This window comes from Ascaphus truei, chromosome 1 (assembly GCF_040206685.1).
Source record: "Ascaphus truei isolate aAscTru1 chromosome 1, aAscTru1.hap1, whole genome shotgun sequence".
Lineage (NCBI taxonomy): Eukaryota > Metazoa > Chordata > Amphibia > Anura > Ascaphidae > Ascaphus > Ascaphus truei.
Window position 1 is genome coordinate 491137726 of NC_134483.1, and position 7797 is coordinate 491145522.

The following is a 7797-nucleotide window of genomic DNA, read 5'->3' on the forward strand; positions in this document are numbered from 1 at the left end:
TTAATACATATTACATACACCCTAAAAACCTTAGTTTTGTTTTAGTTAGTGATTCAATCCTGACAGGTGTGTGATGCTGAATTGTGCGGTGCTCAACTATTTAGCAATAACAACCAGCAAGGGGGTGTTTTCAGGCAAAGAAGAAGAGAGTGAGGGGCAAGGTGTCGTGGCCAGCAGTTGCCATTTTTGTTAGAAAGTTTCTTGTTTTAGTACATATTCACCCCAAACCCCCCCCCCAAAGAATAAAAATGTTAGATGCTTCGATATTCACAGGTGTACTCTGCATTGCGCTGCTGTGAGGTCATCATTAAGTGCATAGAACATACAGTTTGGAGAGATTGTTTCTGAGAAGCAGTGTCCTTTAAACTCATGCAGATGATGTAAGGAGCGCACGATCCGGTAGGAGCAAAGGGAGGACCCAGGTAACAAAAGTAAACATTTATTGAGTCATCAAGACATTAAAATTTAATGCGTTTCGAACGTGTTAGTGTTCTTTATCAAGGATCATAATAATTGTTGGCTTTATTGCTTACACATTTGATTAATTCTGACGTTATTTTCCTTGGATGGTGGTTTTTGGTCTTATTGAACTTTATACCTGGCATTTGAGCGCTCCTAAACCCGTATCCTTTATACTCATATTAGCACATTATAGAGAAGATTAATTTGATGATACATTTGATAATAGTGGTGATCAGGATGATTAAAATGGTTCATATGCTAAATGTGGACAAGTGCTGTTATTCATTAAATTGCGATAGTGTTGACCCATGCACTATCACAGAAACTCCCATTGAAGTCAATAGTGTGATCACAATTTGATAAATAACCCCTTCATGTATGGAAATTTCCTGGGCGCTTAAAACTCTGTCCAGTGTTTTGCAGCGCTGACCCGTCAGTCACCCCCTGCTGCTGGTCACAATGCGCCCAATCATGGTTCACTATTACAACATTAAACCAGTATCGTATGGGGTGAGACTGGTAGAGGGGTGAATGACAGGCCAGTACCGCACACCTTAGTGTGGAGTGTGGCAGGGAAGAGAAGAAAGCGGGCGGCAGAGGTTAGGGGAGGGAGGCAGAGAGCCTCTGCTGTCCCTTCTCCTCATGAGGATAGTGGGAGTGGTTGGAGTTACTGTGTGCCGTGTGTGTCTGTCAGTGTGTGTCTGTGAGTGCGTGTCAGTGTCTGACAGTGTGTGTGTGTGTGTCACGGTCTGTGAGTGTGTGTCAGTGTCTGACAGTGTATGTGTAAGTGTCTGTGAGTGTGTGTATGTCAGTGTCTGTTAGTGTGTGTCAGTGTCTGAGAGCGTGTATGTGTGTTCGGTGAGTGTAAATCAGTGTTTGTCTGTGAGTGTGTCTGTTAATGTGTGTCAGTGTCTGAGTGTGTGTCAGTGTCTGTCCGTGTCTGTGAGTGTGTTTGTGTGTCTGTGAGCATATGTTAAGATCTGCGTGTGTGTTTGTGAGTGTGTGTGTGTCTGAGAGAGAGTGTGTGTGTGTCAGTGTCTGAGTGTGTCTGTGAGTGTATCAGTGTGTGTCACAAATACAGACTGGCACACACACTGACATACAGAGCCACCAACAGAAGGGGCGACTTATTAAGAGCCAAAGTTCAGCTGGGGTTTGGGTGGGAGACAGGAACAGAATAGCCATGCGATACCCCTCACCCCGTACTTTATTTATTTAGAAAAATGTTTAACCAAGAAGTCATACATTGAGAGTTACCTCTCATTTTCAAGTGTGCCATGGGCACAGAGTACTCCTGCAGCTCAACACTGTTGTGGTTCCTAAAACTTCTAGCTGGCTCCTATGGGTTTAAACTTTTTGTCCACCCCTGAGCCCCTTAATATGTTTACTTACACATCCATGTTCATTTATTTCAATGTTTTATTAGCTGTATTGGCCCTAGAAAAGGGCATGATTATTGTTGCTTGTGATGCTTTTTAAAGAACCAACAAGACAGGTCTTCATAGATTAAATGTTTGTTCTTCAGAAACAGAGAACTGTGAGCTTTCCAAAAGCTCTGTGTACTCATCATCTCATCTATAAAGAACTCACTAATTGGTCTATTTAAAGTATCACAACCTACAAGATGTACTTTTAGGAAATCATATTAGCAAACAGTTCCTCTCACATACAGTATTTTGGTAACGGAGATAAAGGGTTTCAGGTCCCTGACAAGCGCAGATGACTTAAAAAATGATTGGTCATAAGGTTGAGTGCTAGACATATGTTGTTTTCTTTGTTGGTCTTCTACAGCTGGGCTTCAAGCTGGGACAGACATACAATTCAGAAACATTTGTTGGTTGAGTGATTGCTTGAACTTGGTTGAATTAAACTACTTCGAAATCTACAATAAAGGGTTGTACTCTATGTAGTAGTTTAAGACAAACACAAACAGACCTCATCAACCCGTTGTGGCAAAAAACTTAACACATGAATGGCGTTAGATATTGTTAACCCTTTTTAACACTGGTGGACAGTAATCTATTACATAGAGTTCACACTGCTAGCAGCTCTAAGTATTCCGAAGGATTTTAACCAGGGTTAAATAATAGAAAATAAGACACGTTTTGCAGTATTTACCGATTTAATGATTTAAGGGAAAAAATTGTAATTATTTCTAGCAGTGAAAGAATAAATCCTCTATCACCAATATTTTAACTACTACCTGATATAACGTTAGACATTGGTTACAATTTACTTAGAAAGTTATCCTTAAACTTGGAAGTGGGGCTTGCAGGTTACAATTGTTTTAGATCATATATACCAGATCCCCCAGCCATCTTCAAATAACAGACAAGTACTAGCATTGTAAAGTCAGCTTGGAAGGTTGGAGAACTGGCATTGCACTGGGTACTTGTCAATCTTGTTTTCTCCACCCCATTCATAAGGTAATGAGATTTACTAACATTCTCTGCCTGTCAAACACAATCCAGGTAAAGGTACTGGAAAGATTGAGAGATGCAACAGAGATAAGGGCAGTCGCAGTGTACACTGTAGTTTGAAATGATCAGTCACCGGTCACTGACATACCATTGTCATTAGTTCAATTAGGCACAGTGCTAGGTACTGTTCTCTTCCAGTCCTGAGTGCTGCAGAGTGTGTCTTTCTGCAGACAAAAATGTTCAGGTTAAAAATGCATGTGAATATAAAGGGGAGTGCAATATGTTGCCACTGGGTGCGTTGGTTTAATCTGTTAAATTCTTGTTAAATCTATATCTTATCTGTTTAGCTGATTGTGTAATGTGTCATATGACCCCCATGTGTGTATTGCAAAATATATGTGCTACACAAAAGTACACGGTTGCAGATATTACATGTACCAAGTCTCACGCTGCGTCCCATTTTCCAAAAGTATCGCTGATGGCATTTACAAAGTTCAGTTTCTCTTATGTGAACATCATAATGGCAAAAAAATGTTACTCCTAGGTCAGGGAGGGGGGAGAGGGACTCCAGTTCTCAAGGGCCACCAACAGGTCAGGTTTTTAGGATATCTCTGCTTCAGCACAGGAGGCTCAATCAGTGGCTCAGTCTTTGACAGTAAGTCTTGCTTTATCTGTTCAATGTATTTGTTGGACACAAAATGTATTGAATTCTGCTTATTCTGTGTGTTAAATAAAAACTACTTCCATGCCCTCTGGCAGTCAAAGGGTAACCGTAAAGTCAGTTAAGTCTTTGGTCATGTTATATGTCAAAATGACTGCAAGACACTTTAGTGAGTGTGAAAAAACATTCACATGCATTGAATTCAAGATAGTGGAGATAATTTTAAAGTGACCAGGCGTCCCGGTTTAGACAGGACAGTCCTAGTTTTTAATGAGCTGTCCCGGTGTCCTGACAATTGTTAAAATATCCCGGTTTAGCCGGGACAGTCCCAGTTACTAATGGGCTGTCCCAGTGTCCTCCAGGTTTGGGCGGGTAGGAGGAGAGTGGAGGTTGGAGGAGATCAGAGGAGGATGCCGGTGGCAGAACCGATCACATTAGAACAGTTGTAGCCGGTAGGAGGGAGGAGAGCAGGGCTGTCTGGCTGCTTAACCACTGCAGCTTCTGGGCAGCAGAGCACCCATAGCTGCTCCTCCCTAGACCTTCCAGTTCCGTGTGTGTGTCTATGTTGGTAAGTGTGTGTGTGTGTCTGTGTTGGTAAGTGTGTGTGTGTGTCTGTGTTGGTAAGTGTGCATGTGTTGGTAAATGTGTGTGTGTGTGTGTGTGTGTGTGTGTGTGTGTGTGTGTGTGTGTGTGTGTGTGTGTGTGTGTGTGTGTGTGTGTGTGTGTGTGTGTGTGTGTGTGTGTGTGTGTGTGTGTGTGTTGGTACAGTCAGTGAGTGTATTTATAATGCATATGTGTGTGTTTCATGAATTATGTGCATGTATATGTTGTATATTTAGAGTGTTTGTATATGTTGAATATAAATGTGTATTTGTATATGATATGTGTGTGTGTTACACTAATGTTGCATGGTTGGTACGTGTGTATATGGTGTAGTGTGTATATATGGGGGAGAAGGAGGATGGGGGAGAGAGAGGATGGGGGAGAGGGAGGGTAGAGGATGGGGGAGAAGGAGGATATGGCATGGGAGGGAGAGAAAGGAAAGAGGATTGGAGGAGAGGGAGGATAGCGGATGGGCGAGGGGGAGAAGAAAGGATGGGAGGAGAGGGAGGATAGAGGATGGGGCAGAGGGAGGATAGAGGATGGGGGAGAGGGAGGATAGGGCATGGGAGGGAGAGGGAGGAGAAAGGATGGGAGGAGATGGAGGATAGAGGATGGGTGAGAGGGAGGAGAAAGGAGGAGAGGGAGGATAGAGGGTGGGGCAGAGGGAGGATAGAGGATGGTGGAGAGGGAGGATGGGTGAGAGGGAAGAGAAAGGACGAGGGAGAGGGAGGATAGAGGATGGGGAGGAAAGGATGGGTAGAGGGAGGGTGGGTGAGAGGGAGGAGATAGGGTGGGGGGAGAGGGAGGATGGGGGAGAGGGAAGATGGGGGAGAGGGAGGAGAGAGGATGGAGGAGAGAGAGGATGGGGAAGAAGTAGGAGAGAGGATGGGGAGAGGGAGGAGAGAGAAGAGGGAGAGGAGGGATGAGAGGATGGGGAAAGAGGAAGGAGAAAGAGGAGGAGAAGAGAGGATGGGGAGAGGGAGGAAAGTGAAAAGGAGGGAGTGGGAGGAGGTGCACTTTGTGATTCAATTTGTTTTCTAAATATTTTTTAATGTGTCCCGATTTTTACATTTGAAAATCTGGTCACCCTAGATAGTGGGGTTTGTGTGTCAAGCAGTTCAATACCATTATGTGAGGGAAAGATGCTATAGCATCTGAGTCAGTTGTGAGAGGCATAGTGTTTCGCGTGTTGGGGTACAATAGATAACTGTGTGTTCAATTCCTGACTAGGTCACATACAGTATATTCCATGTGATCAGTATACAAACATGCCTTCCCAAAAATATATTTTTGGAAACTAAGCATATTTTATAGTATTTATCTTAATATAAAATGTACACAAAACAGAAGATTTTAAAGGGAGATCAGTCTAATGAAGGGTAGAAAAATAAGACATACATAAATTGATTGATAGCGTTATATGTTCTTCAAGCAACTGCTTCCTTAATACATACTGCAGATGTAGTCCAAGAGAACAAAAAGCGGAGCACAGCTACAAATCAGTGGGGCCAAGGTGAGGTTAAAAATATACTTTATTCCATAGTTGCAACGTGGGGGGTCACAGGAGTGCTACTCTGACGCGTTTTGGGCAGGAGCCCTTTGTCAAAGAGTGTCAGGGCTTTTGTTCTAGTGATAGACTACCATAGGATTATCATATTACCTGGTAGTTTATGGATCTCACGTTATGGACTGTTAACACTAATGCCCTGACAAGATACTAGTATGCACCAGGTTTATGGTACTCACGCGACCTGATCATAGTTCACCCACTATTGGACTTTATTCATAGCTAAGGAATTCTACTCAGATATATGTACCCTCTGTTACTGAGCACCGAAGCTTGGAATCTGCTCCAGTGTGCATATGCTACTTAATACATACTGTAAGCAATTGTTTTAGCATCAGATTAAAGCCAGAGTGTAAAAACAATGCAGGCACGAAACGACCTATCTATTTAGATCATATCTGAATTTTTGCGTCAGATCTTTAGTGCTGAAAAGTAATCAACACTTTTACACAATGTGCATTGTATGTATAAAGGCTTCACACAAGGCATCGCTTCTGTTTGAAAGGAATTTTGACGCATTGCGTTATGTTCATTACCTGACTGATATAATTTAAATGAAAACAGAATGATGTACATTTTGTATTAATAATTAGTGTTAGTACATATCAATTATTAATGTCATATTATTTATAATAGCCATACTGTGAAGATAATACATTTTGTTAACCTACACAATGTCCAGCATAGGGCGCATTTACTCTTACAGTACTTACCCTAACCTTAAATAAAGAAACAACACCATTTGTTTGAATTTAATGGTGGTAAAAGCCACAACCAATAACTCAATTTCCCTTGCCTTCCAGCCATAAGGGACAAAATAACATAACATGTACTTCTTAAACCAAACTCTGCCTCACAGCCAAGAATATAACATTAAACCATATTAAATTATCCGCCGAAACCAAATTCACCACACTTCCTTACACTGTAACGCGGCAACAACATAAAAAAGATTTTTTTTACAACAGTATTGTTATTATAAACATAATCAATCCACTGGCTATATAATCTCAAACATCTGGAAAAAAAAAAAAGATTAAATAGGGAGAGGGTGAAGGGTGCCCAAATATTTACAACAACAAAAAAGTGTGTGTGTGCCTAGCACGCAGGTTGAAAGTGAAACATCTTTGCGTTTTATCACTGAAATTGTATTTGAGATTTATTTATTTTCGTGCAGAAATTTCCATAGTATGAGTTGGAATAGATGATAAAAATGAGTTATTATAACTAAATTAAGATACATATCTTTTGAATTGTAAAGTATCTAAATGCTGTTACTCTCAAAAGTCTTTCATTCAATAAAAATCATGCAAATCACAATACAATTTCAGTAACAAAACGCAAATAAGTTTGAGTTACAATGCGCGTGCTTGGCACACAACCCCTCTTATTTTTTTTATAATCATTACAGTAACTATATTATAATAATCTATATAGAATTAATGTGTTATATGTTTAGATACCTTGCATCTTTTGCACTTTTCCAGTTTTTATTAGCAATGGTAAATGTTTAAATTTTTTGCTATTTGCACTTCTATATTTGTACTCACTGGGAATTTCTCTAATATCACTGTTCCTTTTGTTTGTTTGTTTGTTTGTTTGTTTGTTTATATGCGCACACACACACACACACACACACACACACACACTACAGGTGTGTGTGTGTTCCCCTCTGCGTATGTACTGGTGGGAATAGCCGCCTCTGAGCATGCTCTGAGGGCGGTGGGTGCCCATGCGCATGCATTGGTGGTGTCAGACTCCTCTGCGCATGCACTGATTGTGCCTGCTGCTTCTGCGCATGCGCTGCCGGTGGCCGCTTCTACCCATGTGCTGTCGGCTGCACTGCACATGTGTTGAGAACATGTGTGCATGTGCTGAGAACTTGTGTGCATGCGCAGACATTTCAGACTGTTCTGCGCATGCTCGGCCATTGCTGCCCACTTCTGCAGCCTGATTTTGCGCATGCGCATTCCCTTACTTCCGTTACAATTTTCGTCCCCATGCAGGAGTTTTTACCCTATGAGATTTTGTAGGTGGCACTGTCAGCTACTGTAAGAAGTTTCATATTAAAATGAATGACCAGA